Raw genomic sequence first — 22,500 nt, 5'->3', positions numbered from 1 at the left:
ATTATTCATAACCAGTCCCCCCTAAATCTCCTCAACGTTTGTGCTGCAATTTAAAAAAAAAATTTTTTTGTTGTGTTAAGTCTGTGATGCAAAAATTGTTAGTCTATTATAGTTTTTGTTATTAATGTGTTATTAGTCTGCGATAAAATAAAATTGTTAGTCTATTAAAATGTTAATATTAACATTTTATTATTCATAACGAGTCCCCCACCTTGTCAAAATCTCCCTAAACGTTTGTGCTACAAATTTTTTTGTCTATTATAGTTTTTCTTACTAATGTGTTATTAACGTGTTAATAGTCTGCGATACAAATATTGTTAGTCTATTATAGTTTGAATGTTATTAACATTTTATTATTCATAAACAGTCCCCCACCTTGTCCAAACCTCCCTAAACATTTGTGCTACAATTTTTTTCTGTCGATTATAGATTTTGTGTTATAAACGTGTTAATAGTCTGTGATGCAAAAATGGTTCGTCTATTATAGTTTTTATGTTATTAACGAATTAGTTTGTGATTCAAACATTTTTAGTCTATTATAGTTTTAATGTATTAACATTTTATTATTCATAACCATGTGCTACAATTTTTTTTGTCTGTGATGCACACATTGTTAGTCTATTGTAGTTTTTATGTTAACATTTTATTATTCATAACCAGTCCCCCGCCTTGTTAAAAATCTCCCTAAACGTTTGTGCTACAATTTTTTTGTCTATTATACTTTTTGTTATTAATGTGTTAATCACTCACTCACTCACTCATCCCATGGCCTAGGAGGCCGTAGGGGTGTCATGGTGGATGCTTGGGCAGTCAGGGATCTCCAGCGCTCACGATCTTCTGCTGTTCGTAGCAGGGTTTGGAAGCTGCAGCCAGTCCATTCTTTGATGTTGTCCATCCAGGCCTTTCTCTGCCTGCCTCGTCTCCGCTTCCCCTCTACTGTTCCCTGCAGGATGGTCTTTGACAGGGAGGTGTGCCTTGTGACATGCCCAAACCAGGTCAGCTTGCGACGTTTAAAGGCCTACTGAAAGCCACTACTACCGACCACGCAGTCTGATAGTTTATATATCAATGATGAAATCTTAACATTATAACACATGCCAATACGGCCGGGTTAACTTATAAATTGACATTTTAAATTTGCCGCTAAACTTCCGGTTCGAAACGCCTCTGAGGATGACGTATGCGCGTGACGTAGACCGGCGAACACGGGTATGCCATTCCACATTGAAGCCAATACGAAAAAGCTCTGTTTTCATTTCATAATTCCACAGTATTCTGGACATCTGTGTTCGTGAATCTGTTGCAATCATGTTCATTGCATTATGGAGAAGGAAGCTGAGCAAGCAAAGAAGAAAGTTGTCGGTGCGAAATGGACGTATTTTTCGAACGTAGTCAGCAACAACAGTACACAGCCGGCGCTTCTTTGTTTACATTCCCGGAAGATGCAGTCAAGATGGAAGAACTCGGATAACAGAGACTCTAACCAGGAGGACTTTTGACTTGGATACACAGACGCCTGTAGAGAACTGGGACAACACAGACTCTTACCAGGATTACTTTGATTTGGATGACAAAGACGCAGACGTGCTACTGTGAGTATGCAGCTTTGGCTTCTAAACATTTGATCGCTTGACCGTATGTGCGCAACTTTTTTTTGCGTATGTACGTAACTTTTAAAAATATATAAGCTTTATGAACCTTGGGTTAGGTGAACGGTCATTTGGGCTGAGTGATTGTGTGTGTTGATCAGGTGTTTGAATTGTATTGGCGTGTTCTATGGAGCTAGCAGAGGAGCTAGGAGCTAGCGTAACAAACACGCAGGTGTTTTTATGCAGGATTAATTTGTGGCATATTAAATATAAGCCTGGTTGTGTTGTGGCTAATAGAGTATATATATGTCTTGTGTTTATTTACTGTTGTAGTCATTCCCAGCTGAATATCAGGTCACCCCCGGCTCTCACAGCATCTTCCCTATCTGAATAGCTTCAACTCCCCACTAGTCCTTCACTTGCACTTTACTCATCCACAATCTTTCATCCTCGCTCAAATTAATGGGGAAATTGTCGCTTTCTCGGTCCGAATCTCTCTCACTTCATGCGGCCATCATTGTAAACAATAGGGAACTTTTGCGTATATGTTCAACTGACTACGTCACGGGGCAAGTCTTTTTTTTATCAGATACCAAAAGTTGCAATCTTTATCGTCGTTGTTCTATACTAAATCATTTCAGCAAAAATATGGCAATATCGCGAAATGATCAAGTATGACACATAGAATAGATCTGCTATCCCCGTTTAAATAAAAAAAATTCATTTCAGTAGGCCTTTAACTGTTGAGAGTAGAGGTTCCTGTTCGCCAGCATGGGTGGTAACTAAATGTCGAACATAATCATTTGTCCGTTGTTCACTGTATGATATATGTAGCATTCTTCTGTAAGACTTGCTTTCAAAGGACTGTATCCTGCGCTCAGTGTCCGCTGTGAGCGTCCAGCTCTCTCACAACCATAGAGTAGGGTGGAAAGAACAAGTGACTTGTAGAGTCTGACCTTCACCTGGAAGCTGATGGTATTGCTTTTCCAGATACTGGTCAGTCTTGTCATGGCTGATGTTGCTATGCCGATTCTTGCTCTGATCTCTTTTGTGGAGCTGCCATCTTCACTCACAAAGGACCCGAGGTACTTAAAGTCCTTTACTTCCTCCAGGGTTTGTCCATTCAATGTGATGTTCGGTGGTGGTAAGTGATTGTGACTGTTGACCAGGATCTTGCTCTTCTCTGCACTTATCTCCATTCCATAAGCTCTCGCAGCCTCCTCCAGTCTGGTGGTCAGTTCCTAGAGTTCCGCCTCACTTTTTCCCATAAGGTCAATGTCATCCGCGAAGCGAAGGTTGGAGACGGGTCTTCCTCCGATGGTAACGGATGTGTGGAATTCTTGGAGTGCTTTTTCCATGATGTTCTCCAGTAAGACATTAAATAGGACAGAGGAGAGGAGACAGCCTTGGCGGACACCAATAGATGTTTTAAAAGGTTCTCCTATGCTGTTGCTGATGAGAACTGCACTGCTTGAGTCTGTATAAAGTGCTTGAATGACCTGAATGAGATTATTGTCGAAGTTGTAATTTCTGAGAACCTGCCATAGTCCTTCATGCCAGACACGGTCAAAGGCTTTTTTAAAGTCAATGAAGTTGTGGTATAAGTTGTGATGGTGCTGAAGGTGCTTCTCAATCAGTAGTCTGACGTTGAAGATCTGTTCGGTGGTGCTCCGTTTTGGTCTGAATCCAGCCTGTTCCTCGGAAAGTAATTCCTCTGCCTTGTTCCTCAGTCTGTTCAGGATTATCCGCAGCATTACTTTGCTAGCATGACAGATGAGGCTGATGGTTCTGTAATTTTGGCACTGCCTTGAATTCCCTTTCTTAGGGAGAGGGATAATCAGAGATTGGGTCCATTTTGGGGGCCACTGCTTGGTTTCCCAAATCTTTTGGCAGATGTATGTCAGTGCTATTATAATGCTTCGCCCCCCATGCTTCCAAAGCTCTGCTGGGACGTTATCGATGCCTGGTGATTTGCCGATTTTTAGGCTCTTTACTGCCTCTTCTACTTCAGCTTGCAGTATTGGTGCATCCTCGCATTCGCCACTGGGCTTCATGGCATTGGTTAATATGGTGGGGTCTGGTGATATTGTATAGTTCCTGGCAATACTCTGTCCACCGTTGGGTTATTTCTGCTTTCTCTGTTAGTAGAGATCCATGCTTGTCTTCTATTACTGTGGCTATAGGTTGTTGTGTCCTTGTCAGTTTCTTCAGCGTTGCGTAGGCTGCTTTACTGCTGCCCTGCCGTATCCCTGCATCTATGCTTTCACATTGTTCTGTGATCCACTTTTCTTTTGCTTCCCTCATCCTCTTCCTGATGTTTCTGTTCACAGAGGTATGCTGCTTAGCTGCCTCTGGGTCATCCTTCTTTGTCTTTTTGAGGGCCCTTCTGAGGTCACATTGGTCTAGGACAGGGGTCACCAACCTTTTTGAAACCAAGAGCTACTTCTTGGGTACTGATTAATGCGAAGGGCTACCAGTTTGATACACACTTAGATAAATTGCCAGAAATAGCCAATTTGCTCAATTTACCTTTAACTCTATGTTATTATTAATAATTAATGATATTTACACTTAATTGAACGGTTTAAAAGAGGAGAAAGCACGAAAAAAATGACAATTCAATTTTGAAACATAGTTTATCTTCAATTTCGACTCTTTAAAACTCAAAATTAAACCGAAAAAAACTAGCTAATTCGAATCTTTTTGAAAAAATTAAAAAAAGAATTTAGGGAACATCATTAGTCATTTTTCCTGATTAAGATTAATTTGAGAATTTTGATGACATGTTTTAAATAGGTTAAAATCCAATCTACACTTTGTTAGAATATATAACAAATTGGACCAAGCTATATTTCTAACAAAGACAAATCATTATTTCTTCTAGATATTCCAGAACAAAATTTTTTAAAGAAATTCAAAAGACTTTGAAATAAGATTTAAATTTGATTCTACAGATTTTCTAGCCAGAATTTTTTTTTTTAATTTTAATCATAAGTTTGAAGAAATATTTCACAAATATTCTTCGTCGAAAAAACAGAAGCTAAAATGAAAAATTAAATTAAAATGTATTTATTATTCTTTACAATAAAAAAAATAAATTTACTTGAACATTGATTTAAATTGTCAGGAAAGAAGAGGAAGGAATTTAAAAGGTAAAAAGGTATATGTGTTTAAAAATCCTAAAATAATTTTTAAGGTTGTATTTTTTCTCTAAAATTGTCTTTCTGAAAGTTATAAGAAGCAAAGTAAAAAAATTAATGAATTTATTTAAACAAGTGAAGACCAAGTCTTTAAAATATTTCCTTGGATTTTCAAATTCTATTTGAGTTTTGTCTCTCTTAGAATTAAAAATGTCGGGCAAAGCGAGACCAGCTTGCTAGTAAATAAATACAATTTAAAAAATAGAGGCAGCTCACTGGTAAGTGCTGCTATTTGAGCTGTTTTTAGAACAGGCCAGCGGGCTACTCATCTGGTCCTAACGGGCTACCTGGTGCCCGCGGGCACCGCGTTGGTGACCCCTGGTCTAGGATGTCATCAGTGATCCATGGTTTGTTTTTCTTCCTGTCCTTCCCTAGTACTTCAGTTGCTGATTCTATGATTGCTTTCTCCATGTTTTCTGTCAGTGAGTCTATGTCTTGTACTAAGTTAAGTGTTGCAAATGTCCCTCCTATGTTTGCCTCAAATATTCCTGCAACTTGTGGGTCTTTAAGTTTGTCTAGACTAAATCTGATGCGTGGGTTAGTGTGTTTTTTTGGAGTCTTCAGTCTAAGTTTAAGCGTCATTAGTACCATATCGTGGTCACTACCAATGTCCGCACCAGGAAATGTTCTGGTTCGGGCTTTGTTGATGCTTGACTTGAACCTTAGTGGCGTGAGTATGTAGTCGATTTGGTTATGTATCTTTCCGTTCGGTGCATGCCACGTTGTTCTCCGAGAGGGTTTTATGTGGAAACAGCGTATTGGCTACAGTGAGCTTATGGCTTTTAGCAAAGTCCAGAAGTCGCAGTCCTCTGTCGTTCGTTTCACCTAGCCCAAACCGCCCCGCTGTTCCTCCCCAGTGGTCATATGCATCGGTACTTATTTTGGCATTCCAGTCTCCTTGGATGACTAGAAAGTCCTTCTTGGGAGTTTTCTTTATGGTTTTCTCTAGCTCCTCATAGAAGGTTCCAACTGCTTCATCATCATAATCTGTCGTTGGGGCATACACTTGAATAATGGTTAAATTCATGGGCCGCGCAGCGATTCGGATCCTGATGAGCCTGCTGGATATAGGTGTGCAGTTGATGACTGAGTTTATTTTGCTTTTGTTGACAATAAAACCAACTCCATGTTGATGTCTACAGTCCTCTCCGCTATACCATAGCTTGTGGCCTTCTTCTGTGGTAGTCTCACCACAGCTAGTCCACCTGACCTCAGCCAAACCAAGGATGTCCCATCTGTATCTGTCTAGTTCATGGGTCAGTTCCTTCACTTTCCCACAGGCATACAGTGTGCGGACATTCCATGTTCCAATAATGGTGTCATTTTTTGAGAGGCTGGGTGTTGATGTTGATGTTGATCTTGTCCCAGTAGTAAACTTGTCACCCCCACCCCGGGGCAAGGCAGTGGGTAGCGCGGTCGTTGTTTTTCCAGGCCTCGACCGATCTCCACTTGACTGTTTTTCCATCATGACATTTCATTAGGCAAATAAGCTTGGTGGTGCCTATCTCCTCTCCAAGCTCTTACCGGGGGGCCAACGACCCCCTGGCGACCCTTGGCTAGTTTAGCCTGCCGGTCGAAGCAGTTTACCGTGGTGTGGCCGCAGAAATTCTGCTACTTGGAGCCATAGACAAGAGCTGGGTGTTGGTGAGGTCCAGTAAGGATTCAACCAGCACTAGTGCAACCGGCACCAGTAATCCAGCTGCGACCGTATCATCCTTAAAGGTAGTACCTCTCCCTTCCACCCCAACACCACTTGTTAATAGTCTGTGATAAAAAAAAATTGTTAGTCTATTATACTTTTTATGTTATTAATGTGTTATTAGTCTGCGATACAAATATTGTTAGTCTATTATAGTTTTAATGTTAACATTTTATTATTCATAACCAGTCCCCCGCCTTGTTAAAATCTCCCTAAACGTTTGTGCTACAATTTTTTTTGTCTATTATAGTTTTTATGTTATTAACGTGTTAATAGTCAGTGATGCACACATTGTTAGTCTATTATAGTTTTAATGTTAACATTTTATCATTCATAACCAGTCCCCCACCTCGTCAAAATCTCCCTAAATGTTTGTGCTACAATTTTTTGTCTATTATAGTATTTGTTATTAATGTGTTTTTAACATGTTATTACTTTGTGCTGCAAAATTCTTATCTATCATAGTTTTTATGTTAACATTTTATTATTCATAACGAGTGCCCCATCTTGTCAAAATTTCCCTAAACATGTCCCAAAAGTTAGTGCTATTTTTGTTTCAATTTTTTTTTTGTTCGATTATTGTTTTTATGTTATTAACGTGTTATTATTCATATGACCCGCCCCCAAGCCCCCTACCATGTCAAAATCTCCCCCCGACATTTTTGTGCTGCAAACAATATTTGTCCAACTATTAATAGTTAGGAAATCATGTGGTGATAATCAAGAAGAACATAAATAATCACAACATGGGACAAGTTGGGGGAGATGAATAATAACATGTTAATAACACTAACAATGACAAAACTATAACAGACAATAAATGTTGGCAGTGCAAAGGAATGGGACAAGTTGGGGAAAATGTTTGTTTACAAGGTCTGGATGACGTCACATGTATTCACTTAAAAACTGTAACGGCACAAACGTAGCACAAATAAACGCCAGTGCTACTTTACAAAAGCCAAAAGCAGTGAAGTTGTCACTTTGTGTAAATAAAAAGAGAATACAATGATTTGCAAATCCATTTCAACTTATATTCAATTGAATAGACTGCAAAGACAATATACCGTAATTTCCGGACTATAAGCCGCACCTGACTATAAGCCGCACCAGCTAAATTTAGGGGAAAATACAGATTGCTCCATATATATAAGCCGCACCCGACTATAAGCCGCACCTGGCTATAAGCCGCACCAGCTAAATTTAGGGGAAAATACAGATTGCTCCATATATAAGCCGCACCCGACTATAAGCCGCAGGGTTTTGATGTGTAATTAGCGTAGTATATAGGGGTTCCTGCTACCACGGAGGGGATTGTCGGGACAGAGATGACTGGGAACGCAAAGCGTCCCATTTATTAACAATAAATCTTTCAATCATTCAATCAAACTTTCACATCTTTGACATGGCGAACAGCATTCGTGCAGAGTACAAATAATACAACGCTGCAAAGTAATACAATAGTGCTCGCCTGTACGTTATCAAAATAACCAGGCTACCGGTATATGAAAAGTCAGTCTTTAATCATTGTGTCATCGTCTTCCTCCTGCGTACTAAAACCACCGGAATCGTCTTCGTCGGCGTCGGAGAAGAACAGGCCGTATATAAGCCGCACCCTTGTATAAGCCGCAGGACCAGAACGAGGGGGAAAAGTAGCGGCTTATAGGTCCGGAAATTACGGTACTTAACGCTCAAATTGAGAAACTTTATTTTTTGCAAATAATCATTAACTTGGGGTTTAATGGCAGCAACACATTGCAAAAAAGGTAGTCAGAGGGACATTTTACCGTGTGTTACATGGCCTTTCCTTTTAACAACACTCAGTAAAGGTTTGGGAAGTGAGGAGACACATTTTTGAAGTGGAATTATTTCCCATTCTTGCTTGATGTACAGCTTAAGTTGTTCAACAGTCTCCCTTCTCATATTTTAGCCTTCACACATTTTCAATGTCTGGACTACAGGCAGGCCAGTCTAGTACCCGCACTCTTTTACTATGAAGCCACGTGGCTTGGCCATTGTCTCGCTGAAATAAGCAGGGGCGTCCATGATAACAACATATGTTGCTTAAAAACCTGTATGCACCTTTCAGACATTAATGGTGCCTTCACAGATGTGTAAGTTACCCATGTCTTGGCCACTAATACACCCCCATACCATCACACATGCTGCCTTTTACACTTTGCTCCTAGAACAGATGGTTCTTTTCCTCTTTGGTCCGGAGGACACGACGTCCACAGTTTCCAAAAACAATTTGAAATGTGGACTCGTCAGACCACAGAAGACTTTTCCGCTTTGCATCAGTCCATCTTAGATGAGCTCGGGCCCAGCGAAGCGTCTCTCTCAAACGTCAATTCCCTCTTGTTGCATAGTAGAGTTTAACTTGCACTTGCAGATGTAGCGACCAACTGTAGTTACTGACAGTGGTTGTCTGAATCTCTCCTGAGCCCATGTGGTGATATCCTTTACACACTGATGTCGCTGGTTGATGCAGTACAGCCTGACGGATGGAAGGTCACGGGCTAGCTGATGCTTACGTGCATTGGATCCTTCCTCTCCACATTCTCTGAACCCTTTGATGATAATACGAGCGTAGATGGTGAAATCCCTGAATTCCTTGCAATAGCTGGTTGAGAAATGTTGTTCTTAAAACAATTTGCTCAGGCATTTGTTGACAAAGTGGTGACCCTCGCCCCCCGTCCTTGTTTGTGATGACTGGAAGCTGCTTTATAATACCCAATCATGCCACCCACCTGATCCCAATTAGCCTGTTCAACCTGTGGAATGTTCCAAATAAAGTCTTTGATGAGCATTCCTCAACTTTCTCAGTCTTTTTTTCCACTTGTGCCAGCTTTTTTGAAACAAGTTGCAGGCATCAAATCCCAAATGAGCTAATATTTGCAAAGAATAACAAAGTTTTCCAGTTCGAACGTTAAAATACTCTTGTCTTTGCAGTCTATTCAATTGAATATAAGTTAAAAGATTTGCAAAGTCATTCATATCCTTGTCTATTACCATTTACGCACTTGAACAACTTCACTGCATCTAAGTTTGATACATAGTGCATAGATAAATGGTGCGACTTCTACAGGTGAACACCTTCTCATCTATACACGTTCCAAACATTGAGTTGAAAACGTCATTTTCGCCTATTTTGAAGAGTTAGGACCGTTCATCGCTTCTTTCCGATGAACACGACCCCGTCGCTCAGACTGTGTATCTTTTTTTATATCCACATACCAAAGAGTCGTGGTATACACATATCGGAGGCTAAAATATCGAATTATGTTACTCTTTTTTACATGACAAAATCCAATACAGGTCACATGGGGGGGGGATATCGAATCGGACCGTTATCCTAATCAAGTGACCTCGTTCTCTCTATGCCTTCTTTTGGAGGGTTTGCGTCAACCCTAACTAAATCCAACCCCAAAAATGTGCCCCGGTCTCGAGTGGCCGTTGCATGGAACAAACTAGTCCGTTGGCCCAAAGAGTCACACGTTTTCGAGGTGAGTCAGATGACCTAAAATGATCATCTTCCTCAAAGAAAATGTGTAAATGATTGATAAACAATGAAGAAAAATCTGGATATCCTGAAGGACAATGTTCATTCTGTACTACTTAGCTACAACAAAAGTTGTACTTGCTAAACAAAAATGATGTCTCGTCAGAAACAAACAAAAATGTTGAACTTCTTCCTCCGTAAAACTACATATAAGTTCTTTTTAGTTTTTCACGATCACCTCGCACCTATTCACTTCCTAATTTCACCTATTTGGGTTAAATATATTGTTTGCAAAGCAGTAATTATAGTCTGCAAATGATGTGTTGTTGTTGAGTGTCGGTGCTGTCTAGAGCTCGGCAGAGTAACCGTGTAATACTCTTCCATATCAGTAGGTGGCAGCAGGTAGCTAATTGCTTTGTAGATGTCGGAAACGGCGTGAGGCAGTGTGCCGGTAAAAAGGTGTCTGATGCTTAAGCCAAAAATAAACAAAAGGAAAGTTAGGGAAGGCTATGCAGAACAAAACTAAAACTGAACTGGCTACAAAGTCAACAAAAACAGAATGCTGGACGACAGCAAAGACTTACTGTGGAGCAAAGACAAAGTACATCCGAACATGACATGACAATCAACAATGTCCCCACAAACAAGGATAAAAACAACTGATTATAGTCTTGATGGCTAAAACAAAGTAGGTGCGGGAAATATCGCTCAAAGGAAGACATGAAACTGCTACAGGAAAATACCAAAAAAAGAGAAAAAGCCAGCAAAATAGGAGCGCCAGACAAGAAGTAAAACACTACACACAGGAAAACAGCAGAAAAGTCCAAATAAGTCAGGGTGTGATGTGACAGGTGGTGACAGTACACCTACTTTGAGACAAGAGCTATAGTGATGCATGCTTGGTTATGCTTTGAAGTCATACCCAACAATTGCGACAACGACTTTTTACTGTCAACTGAGTTTCGTTTTTTAATGATGTCTGCTGGTGGTGTGCCTCCGCATTTTTTCAACGCAAAAAAAGGTCGAAAAAACTGGCGTAAAGCATCGCGCTTCAACCGCCTGCTGATTTGATCAACCTCTTGATGTGTGACTCGTGAGTCTGGCTGTTGGAAATGAGTGAAGCACCATAAAAAAAATGTGACCAAATGTTGCTACTAAAGTAACACAAGTTGCTGTGCGTTTCCCCGACGGGACACGTTGTCATTTTTTCCATGTTACTTTGGGAAAAGGATTGTGGCAGACCGCTCAGAGCTTGGTCCGCATTGCCGGCAGTAAGTCGGACACGTTTCCAGTGAGGGTTGGACTCCGCCAAGGCTGCCCTTTGTCACCGATTCTGTTCAGAACTTTTATAGACAGAATTTCTAGGCGCAGTCAAGGCGTTGAGGGGATCCGGTTTGGTGGCTGCCGGATTAGGTCTCTGCTTTTTGCAGAGGATGTGGTCCTGATGGCTTCAACTGGCCAGGATCTTCAGCTCTCACTGGATCGGTTCACAGCCGAGTGTGAAGCGACTGGGATGACAATCAGCACCTCCAAGTCCGAGTCCATGGTTCTCGCCCGGAAAAGGGTGGAGTGCCATCTCCGGGTTGGGGAGGAGACCCTGCCCCAAGTGGAGGAGTTCAAGTACCTCGGAGTCTTGTTCACGAGTGAGGGAAGAGTGGATGGTGAGATCGACAGGCGGATCGGTGCGGCGTCTTCAGTAATGCGGACGCTGTATCGATCTGTTGTGGGGAAGAAGGAGCTAAGCCGGAAGGCAAAGCTCTCAATTTACTGGTCGATCTACGTTCCTATCCTCACCTATGGTCATGAGCTTTGGGTTATGACCGAAAGGACAAGATCACGGGTACAAATGAGTTTCCTCCGCCGGGTGGCGGGTCTCTCCCTTAGAGATAGGGTGAGAAGCTCTGCCATCCGGGAGGAGCTCAAAGTAAAGCCGCTGCTCCTCCACATGGAGAGGAGCCAGATGAGGTGGTTTGGGCATCTGGTCAGGATGCCACCCGAACGCCTCCCTAGGGAGGTGTTTAGGGCATGTCCAACCGGCAGGAGGGCACGGGGAAGACCCAGGAACCGTTGGGAAGACTATGTCTCCCAGCTGGCCTGGGAACGCCTCGGGATCCCCCGGGAGGAGCTGGACCAAGTGGCTGGGGAGAGGGAAGTCTGGGCTTCTCCGCTTAGGCCGACCTCGGATAAGTGGAAGAAAATGGATAAATACTTTGGGAAAAGGAATATACTTATATGGTATTTTTGCTTCTTGACACATTCTCCATTATCCAGCTCTTGATTGTTGGGGCTGGTTAAAAAAATAAAAACCACGCCTTACTTCATCAAGCACATTCTGGAACTGACGTTGACGAGGATCGATTCCACGTCCTTTAGCATGCGAGGCTTGAATCCATTTCACCATCAGTGGCTTGCTGAACTCATTTTGGTTGGAACTACCTTTTTTCTAAATCATACAGCTCGTAACGTCGCCAGGATTTGGTTGGGAGAGTGACTCGAAAGCTGCGAAATGTGGAATTTGAAGTCAAGCTACTTAGACATAAATGAAGTGCTTAGCCAAATAAACCGGGTGGGGGAAAAAACCGTCCCCGGCCAGCTGGACCAAACGCATGACTGTCCATCGAGTGAGTCACACTTTATTATTTATACACGCATGACAAGACGGCATACGCCCTGCACAAACAAAACATGAAATAATACTTTACAGATACTGTAATCTGATGGATCATACTAATTCTCCATTATTATCATCCAATAATAATACTAATTCTCCATTATTATCATCCAATAATAATACTAATTCTCCATTATTATCATCCAATAATAATACTAATTCTCCATTATTATCACCCAATAATAATACTAATTCTCCATTATTATCATCCAATAATAATACTAATTCTCCATTATTGTCCTCCAATAATAATACTAACTCTCCATTATTATCATCCAATAATACTAATAATTCTCGATTATTATGATCCAATAATAATACTAATTCTCAATTATTATGATCCAATAATAATACTAATAATTCTCGATTATTATGGTCCAATATTACTAATTCTTGATTATTATCATCTAATAATACTAATTCTCGATTATCATCCAATAATAATACCAATTCTCGATTATCATCCAATAATACTAAATCTCGATTATAATCATCCAATAATAATACTAATTCTCGATTATTATCATCCAATAATACTAATTCTCGATTATAATCCAATAATAATACTTATTCTGGATTATCATCCAATAATACTAATTCTCGATTATTATCATACAATAATACCAATTCTCGATTATCATCCAATAATACTAATTCTCGATTATTATCATCCAATAATACTAATTCTCGATTATCATACAATAATAATACTAATTCTCTATTATTATCATCCAATAATAATACTAATTCTTGATTATTATCAACTAATAATACTAATTCTCGATTATCATCCAATAATACTAATTCTTGATTATTATCATCTAATAATACTAATTCTCGATTATTATGATCCAATTATAATACTAATTCTCGATTATTATCATCCAATAATAATACTAATTCTCGATTATTATGATCCAATAATAATACTAATTCTCGATTATTATCATCCAATAATAATACTAATTCTCGATTATTATGATCCAATAATAATACTAATTCTCGATTATTATCATCCAATAATAATACTAATTCTCGATTATTATCATCCAATAATAATAATTCTCAATTATTATCATCCAATAATAATACTAATTCTTGATTATTATCAACTAATAATACTAATTCTCGATTATTATCATCCAATAATACTAATTCTCGATTATTATGATCCAATAATAGTACTAATTCTCGATTATTATCATCCAATAATACTAATTCTCGATTATCATGCAATGATAATACTAATTCTCGATTAATATCATCCAGTAATAATACTAATTCTCGATTATTATCATCCAATAATACTAAATCTCCATTATTATCATCCAATAATAATACTAATTCTCCATTATTGTCCTCCAATAATAATACTAACTCTCCATTATTATCATCCAATAATAATACTAATAATTCTCTATTATTATGATCAAATAATACAAATTCTCGATTATTATGATCCAATAATAATACTAATAATTCTCGATTATTTTGGTCCAATAATACTAATTCTTGATTATCATCTAATAATACTAATTCTCGATTATTATCATCCAATAATAATACTAATTCTCGATTATTATCATCCAATAATACTAAATCTCGATTATAATCATCCAATAATACTACTAATTCTTGATTATTATCATCCAATAATACTAAATCTCGATTATAATCATCCAATAATACTACTAATTCTTGATTATTATCATCCAATAATACTAAATCTCGATTATAATCCAATAATACTTATTATCGATTATTATCATCCAATAATACTAATTCTCGATTATTATCATCCAATAATACTAATTCTCGATTATCATACAATAATACTAATTCTCTATTTTTATCATCCAATAATAATTCTTGATTATTATCAACTAATAATACTAATTCTCGATTATCATCCAATAATACTAATTCTTGATTATTATCATCTAATAATACTAATTGTCGATTATTATCATCCAATAATAATACTAATTGTCGATTATTATCATCCAATAATACTAATTCTCGATTATCATCCAACAATAATACTAATTCTCAATTATTATCATCCAATAATAATACTAATTCTTGATTATTATCAACTAATAATACTAATTCTCGATTATTATCATCCAATAATAATACTAATTCTCGATTATTATGATCCAATAATAGTACTAATGCTCGATTATTGTCATCCAATAATACTAATTCTCGATTATTATCATCCAATAATAATACTAATTCTCGATTATCATCATCCAATAATACTAAATCTCGATTATTATCCAATAATACTAATTCTCGATTATCATGCAATGATAATACTAATTCTCGATTAATATCATCCAGTAATAATACTAATTCTCGATTATTATCATCCAATAATACTAAATCTCGATTATTATACAATAATAATACTAATTCTCGATTATCATCCAATAATAATATTAATTATCGATTATTATCATTCAATAATAATATTATCGATTATTATCATTCAATAATAATACTAATTGTTGATTATTAGCATCAAATAATACTAATTCTCGATAATTATGATCCAATAATAATACTAATTCTCGATTATCATCAAAACATGTTCTGAGCATGCTTTGACATCTCGAGCAGTTTTCAACACAGCCGTCGGGTGGCAGCATTGCGACGCCACGAATGCTATAGCTGCAGTAATAACTCCGTCGAAGAAGAAAAAGGGCGGAAGTTGGCATGTTTCGACGACAGCGAAAGACAAAAAGAGCCACGACCACGGATTATTAAGTCAAAAAACATCAAAAATGTTGAAAGAGTTGGTACAGGAGCGACTAATGGCGGCGGCTGATGAAATATTCGCGTTGTTTGAACGAACGATAGCGTCCTACGAGGAGGAACTTTCTAGAACCAGAGAGGAGAAGAAGCGACATCGACAACAACTGGAAGCTGCTAGCAAAACCCACAATAAAGGTGTGTTTCAAGCAATTATCTACGAACACATACATTATTTTTGCTTATTGTCTTTTAGTACACATTTTACTGTATCTATTGACACATTTTAGAGGCTATTTAGTGTTACAATGTCGGAGTAGTCGCCGCAATGACTGTTATTGTTCCGGTCACTCACAGAACGAGGACGCCACCTCTCCGCAATCCGTGTCCAAGTCCACCAAACGTAATTCCATCACTGTTCAAAACACATGACATCTAAACTGACACGACTCTAATTAAATCGCGTGACTCTGAGGGACTTTTGAGGAGGAAATATTGTTGCGTCGCAAACTTCTGCGTGGTGTTGCTTCCTTATTTGTGATTAGTCCGAGTTGTTTATCAGACCCAACCCGTGTCTCTTCTTATAAGACACCTGAAGTGAATGTGACAACGTGCCACATTTATGACACATAGCGGGGTAAAAAAACAACAACAACCGATAGCCGTGTCATTTGTCCAGAATCTTAAATCCTCCTGGATCGACCCAATTAGGGAAAAAATACCGGCACTCTGTAGGGTTGTACGGTACACCAGTACTATTACAGTATTGCGGGACTAATGAATGAAAAATGATACTATACTCTGATTTAAAAAGTACCGGTTCGCCATATTTTTATTTTTAACAGGCATGACGGTGCGTGACATTGCTGGTTTTACGAGCAGAGGAGCATGTTCGGCAGCGCACACACACGGAGTACTTACAAGCAGACACAGTGTGTAGACAGAAAAGGGAGAACGGACGCATTTTGGCGTAAAAAGTAAAGATAAAGGTGAAGTTATAACACTGAAACACCCTCAAGAAGAGGTGCTTTAAGACATGGCTAGCTAGCTAGCTAGCTGCTAATGTCCATCCATACTTCTAAATCACTAATCCTTGTCTCCATGGCGACAAATAAAGTACGTTTCTTACAAGTAATCACTGGAGGACTAGGAATAGCTAAACATGCTTCACTACACACCGTAGCTCACTGGCGTCACAATGTAAACAAACACCATGGGTGGATCTACACCTGACATCCACTGTAATGATACCAAGTACAATAGCGTATCGAGTCGTTACTACTATGATTACATCAATATTTTTTAGCATCACAAAATCCTTTTACGTTTTAAAAAAAAAAAATCATATTATGTTTATAAAGTCAGTAAATATGTCCCTGGGCACATGAGGACTTTGAATATGACCAATGTATGATCCTGTAACTACTTGGTATCGGATCCATACCCAAATGTGTGGTATCATCCAAAACTAATGTCAAGTATCAAAGAAGAGAAGAATAAGTGATTATTACATTTGAACATAAGTGTAGATAGAACATGTTCAAACAGAAAATAAGCAGATATTAACAGTAAATGAACAAGTAGATTAATAATCCATTTTTACAGTTTGTCCCTCATAATGTGTGCAAAATAATAGGTGTATAAATGACACAGCAGACTAATTAGGAGTCTTTGTTTGTTTACTTACTACTAAAAGACAAGTTGACTATTTTATTTAAGGACTAAATGACAATAATAAACATATGTTTCATGTACACTAAGATTTTTTGTTGAAATAAAGACAATAATGACATTTTTTTGTGGTCCCCTTTATTTAGGAAAGTATCGAAAAGTATGAAAGTACATTTTGGTATGGAGACAAGCCTACTTGAATTCATGGAAACATCACAACATTTGTATCATGTGGGTCAATCAGCCGATCAATACACAGGAACTTGATTCCTATTCACAAACCAAAAACTGAATCCAGTACAGAGTGTAAAGCAAAATACCTACAGGAATAATTCATCTATTAAAAGGCTACCAAACCAAGAAATGACTAACAAAATATTCTTAGGAGCGATGCATATTACAATGAAAACTTACTCACCAGTTGAAAAGAAAAGTATCGAAAAGTACCGAAAAGTAACAAAATACATCTAGTAGATTGTTGAAGTTTCCACGTGTTTTAATGTGGCTCCGCCCCTCAGAGTCTAAAAAAAACAATATAATTGTCCCGAAAGAAGAGTGCTGGAGTATGGAGGTCACAGGAATGACTAGCTTTCTGCATGGAGGACAAGGTTCCATACCCGAGTGTCGAGCATTCGTGCCATTGGTTCAGCCTAGTTCTTAAAGGCCTAGTGAAAGCCACTACTAGCGACCACGCAGTTTGATAGTTTATACATCAATGATGACATCTTAACATTGCAACTAGAGTTGGGTATCGTTTGAATTCGAACGATTCCGATTCCAATTCTTTGTTTCGATTCCGATTCCTGACGATCCTCGATTCCGATTCTTTTGAGAGGCAGGGTCAAAAAAAAGTTTAGGATATTTTAAATGAGCTAGCTAACCTACAGTCTTTCTGAATGAAATAGTCTGACATTCTCCATCAATTTAAATTCTATTAACTTTTTATGAACTTTACTATAAATTCCTCACAAGGCTGATTTCAACTAGAATATAAATATAAAATCTATGAACTTGAATATAAATATTATAAATTATGAATACATTTTCCCAGGGGTACACTTTCCTCAAGAGAGCTTTATTTTTGAAAACCTCATGAAAACACATTTACGCACACAAGTGTATGATGCAGCAGGAAACCTCATGAAAACACATTTACACACACAAGTGTATGATGCAGCAGGAAACCTCATGAAAACACATTTACGCACACAAGTGTATGATGCTGCAGGAAACCTCATCAAAACACATTTACACACACAAGTGTATGATGCTGCAGGAAACCTCATGAAAACACATTTACACACACAAGTGTATGATGCTGCAGGAAACCTCATGAAAACACATTTACACACATAAGTGTATGATGCTGCAGGAAACCTCATGAAAACACATTTACACACAAGTGTATGATGCTGCAGGAAACCTCATGAAAACACATTTACACACACAAGTGTATGATGCTGCAGGAAACCTCATGAAAACACATTTACACACACAAGTGTATGATGCTGCAGGAAACCATGAAAACACATTTACACACAAGTGTATGATGCTGCAGGAAACCTCATGAAAACACATTTACACACAAGTGTATGATGCTGCAGGAAACCTCATGAAAACACATTTACACACATAAGTGTATGATTCTGCAGGAAACCTCATGAAAACACATTTACACACACAAGTGTATGATGCTGCAGGAAACCTCATGAAAACACATTTACACATAAGTGTATGATGCTGCAGGAAACCTCATGAAAACACATTTACACACACAAGTGTATGATGCTGCAGGAAACCTCATGAAAACACATTTACACACACAAGTGTATGATGCTGCAGGAAACCTCATGAAAACACATTTACACACATAAGTGTATGATGCTGCAGGAAACCTCATGAAAACACCTTTACACACACAAGTGTATGATGCTGCAGGAAACCTCATGAAAACACATTTACACACAAGTGTATGATGCTGCAGGAAACCTCATGAAAACACATTTACACACACAAGTGTATGATGCTGCAGGAAACCTCATGAAAACACATTTACACATAAGTGTATGATGCTGCAGGAAACCTCATGAAAACACATTTACACACATAAGTGTATGATGCTGCAGGAAACCTCATGAAAACACCTTTACACATAAGTGTATGATGCTGCAGGAAACCTCATGAAAACACCTTTACACATAAGTGTATGATGCTGCAGGAAACCTCATGAAAACACATTTACACACACAAGTGTATGATGCTGCAGGAAACCTCATGAAAACACATTTACACACACAAGTGTATGATGCTGCAGGTACTTAAAAATGTTACCGTGCTCCCACTGATGGGCTAACCTGGTGCAGAAAAGCAAATAAACAAGAAGAAACAACTTGCAAAACCCAGTCCAGATTAGCAGCAGGTACAGTATAAAATCAGAGACAGTTCTTGTTTAGGAAAATGACCATATCCGCCTTCTCAGGCAGGATGCGTGAGCGTTCTGGACAGATAGTGTCTCCTGCTGTGGAAAATACACGTTCGCTGGGTGTGGAAGAAGCTTGAACGCATAAATAGGAGAAAGCGAGATCTGACAGCAAAGGATAAGTCTTTTGTTGGTTCCACCGGACCACCACCATGCAGCAGGGTCGTCAGACATAAGTATCGGTGGGACGTCCTGGTACATCTGCAGCTCTCTCTCCACTCCTTTCTTGATGGACATGGAGCTCTGTTATTTCGCGGTTATTTCCTTTTTTTTTTGTAAAGTAAAGCCACACTTTGGACCGCCGACGCCCGCTATCCATGCTTGAGCTTGACTGACTCGCTCGGCTATGCTAACACTTCCGGCGGTGGGCGCTTCTTCGTTGGTGTTCAGCGGCTTCTTCTTCCGGTTCGGCTGACTTTTTTTTTTTTTTTTCCCGGTCGGCGGACTGGGTATCGAAAATAGGAATCGAAATTTAAACTTTTGAACGATTCCTGGAGAATCGGAAAGTTAGTCCCGGTTCCAATCGATACTCGATACCCAACCCTAATTGCAACACATGCCAATACGGCCGGGTTAACTTATAAAGTGACATTTTACATTTCCCGCTAAACTTCCGGTTGAAAACATCTATGTATGATGACGTATGCGCGTGACGTCACGACGGCAACGGAAGTATTCGGACCCAATGTGTCACCATACAAACTGCTCTGCCTTCATCGAACAATTCCACAGTATTCTGGACATCTGTGTTGGTGAATCTTTTGCAATTTGTTTAATGAACAATGGAGACCGCAAAGAAGAAAGTTGTAGGTGCGATCGGTGTCTTAGCGGCGGACTACAGCAACACAATCAGGAGGTTGTGTTGTGTTTGAGCAGGATAGCAGACGCGTTACCGTGAGTACAGCTTTGGCTTCCAAACATTTGATCGCTTGCCCGTACGTGCGTGTCGCTATGTGCATGTCACGTACGTAACTTTGGGGAAATATATGTTTCTTGCCGACTCTGATGGCGGCCGGGGTGTCGTCGAAAGCTACAACGCCCGCCGCCGCCGCTCCGTAGCTAAGTTAGCTTCAATTGTTAAGCTTCGCCAAGCTGGAAATTATTAAAGGCCTACTGAAATGAATTTTTTTTATTTAAACGGGGATAGCGGATCTATTCTATGTGTCATACTTGATCATTTCGCGATATTGCCATATTTTTGCTGAAAGGATTTAGTATAGAACAACGACGATAAAGATTGCAACTTTTGGTATCTGATAAAAAAAAGGCTTGCCCCTACCGGAAGTAGCGTGACGTAGTCAGTTGAACATATACGCAAAGTTCCCTATTGTTTACAATGATGGCCGCATGAAGTGAGAGAGATTCGGACCGAGAAAGCGACAATTTCCCCATTAATTTGAGCGAGGATGAAAGATTTGTGGATGAGTAAAGTGCAAGTGAAGGACTAGTGGGGAGTGGAAGCTATTCAGATAGGGAAGATGCTGTGAGAGGCGGGGGTGACCTGATATTCAGCTGGGAATGACTACAACAGTAAATAAACACAAGACATATATATACTCTATTAGCCACAACACAACCAGGCTTATATTTAATATGCCACAAATTAATCCTGCATAAAAACACCTGCGTGTTTGTTATGCTAGCTCCTAGCTCCTCTGCTAGCTCCTAGCTCCATAGAACACGCCAATACAATTCAAACACCTGATCAACACACACAATCACTCAGCCCAAAAGACCGTTTACCTAACCCAAGGTTCATAAAGCTTATATATTTTTAAAAAGTTACATACGTGACGTGCACATACGGTACGGTACGTGTTATGCTAGCTCCTAGCTCCTATGCTAGCTCCTAGCTCCATAGAACACGCCAATACAATTCAAACACCTGATCAACACACACAATCACTCAGCCCAAAAGACCGTTCACCTAACCCAAGGTTCATAAAGCTTATATATTTTAAAAAAGTTACGTACATACGCAAAAAAAAGTTGCGCACATACGGTCAAGCGATCAAATGTTTAGAAGCCAAAGCTGCATACTCACAGTAGCACGTCTGCGTCTTTGTCATCCAAATCAAAGTAATCCTGGTAAGAGTCTGTGTTGTCCCGGCTCTCTACAGGCGTCTGTGTATCGAAGTCAAAAGTCCTCCTGGTTAGAGTCTCTGTTATCCGAGTTCTTCCATCTTGACTGCATCTTTCGGGAATGTAAACAAAGAAGCGCCGGCTGTGTACTGTTGTTGCTGACTACGTTCGAAAAATACGTCCATTTCGCACCGACAACTTTCTTCTTTGCTTGCTCAGCTTCCTTCTCCATAATGCAATGAACAGGATTGCAACAGATTCACGAACACAGATGTCCAGAATACTGTGGAATTATGAAATGAAAACAGAGCTTTTTCGTATTGGCTTCAATGTGGAAGGCATACCCGTGTTCGCCGGGCTACGTCACGCGCATACGTCATCCTCAGAGGCGTTTCGAACCGGAAGTTTAGCGGCAAATTTAAAATGTCACTTTATAAGTTAACCCGGCCGTATTGGCATGTGTTATAATGTTAAGATTTCATCATTGATATATAAACTATCAGACTGCGTGGTCGCTAGTAGTGGCTTTCAGTAGGCCTTTAACATCATTCTTGACATTATTTGATTTCATTGTCAAACAATTAATAAATAGATAATATAGATAGGCTCCAACTGGCTCCAACAGCCTCTCTAGTCCTTCACTCTAACGTTCCTCATCCACGAATCTTTCATCCTCGCTCAAATTAATGGGGTAATCGTCGCTTTCTCGGTCCGAATCTCTCTCGCTCCATTGTAAACAACGGGGAATTGTGAGGAATACTAGCTCCTGTGACGTCACGCTACTTCAAGGCTTTTTTTTATCAGCGACCAAAAGTTGCGAACTTTATCGTCGTTGTTCTCTACTAAATCCTTT

General features: G+C 39.1%; 1 protein-coding gene and 1 pseudogene across 3 annotated transcripts in view; both read left to right on the top strand.

The window, feature by feature from the left end:
- The window catches only part of LOC133632351 (protein NipSnap homolog 1-like), a 302,488-nt pseudogene that overhangs the window by 202,254 nt on the left and 77,734 nt on the right, over nucleotides 1-22,500 (top strand).
- The window catches only part of LOC133632325 (uncharacterized), a 53,420-nt gene that overhangs the window by 29,072 nt on the left and 1,848 nt on the right, over nucleotides 1-22,500 (top strand). The window contains exon 4 of one of the 3 annotated variants that reach the window (XM_062024704.1): nucleotides 1-320. This exon is cut by the window's left edge and continues 761 nt beyond it. The exons of 1 other annotated variant lie outside the window; for it this stretch is intronic. The gene's annotated coding sequence lies outside the window, so the exon portion shown is untranslated. Of the gene's footprint in view, nucleotides 321-22,500 lie in introns of those variants that run through there. One more of the 3 variants, XM_062024706.1, reaches the window with a different exon arrangement.

This window comes from Entelurus aequoreus, linkage group LG17 (genome assembly GCF_033978785.1).
Source record: "Entelurus aequoreus isolate RoL-2023_Sb linkage group LG17, RoL_Eaeq_v1.1, whole genome shotgun sequence".
Taxonomy (NCBI): domain Eukaryota; kingdom Metazoa; phylum Chordata; class Actinopteri; order Syngnathiformes; family Syngnathidae; genus Entelurus; species Entelurus aequoreus.
Note: the sequence above shows the minus strand (reverse complement) of the source record. Positions and strands in the feature narration are given on the sequence as shown.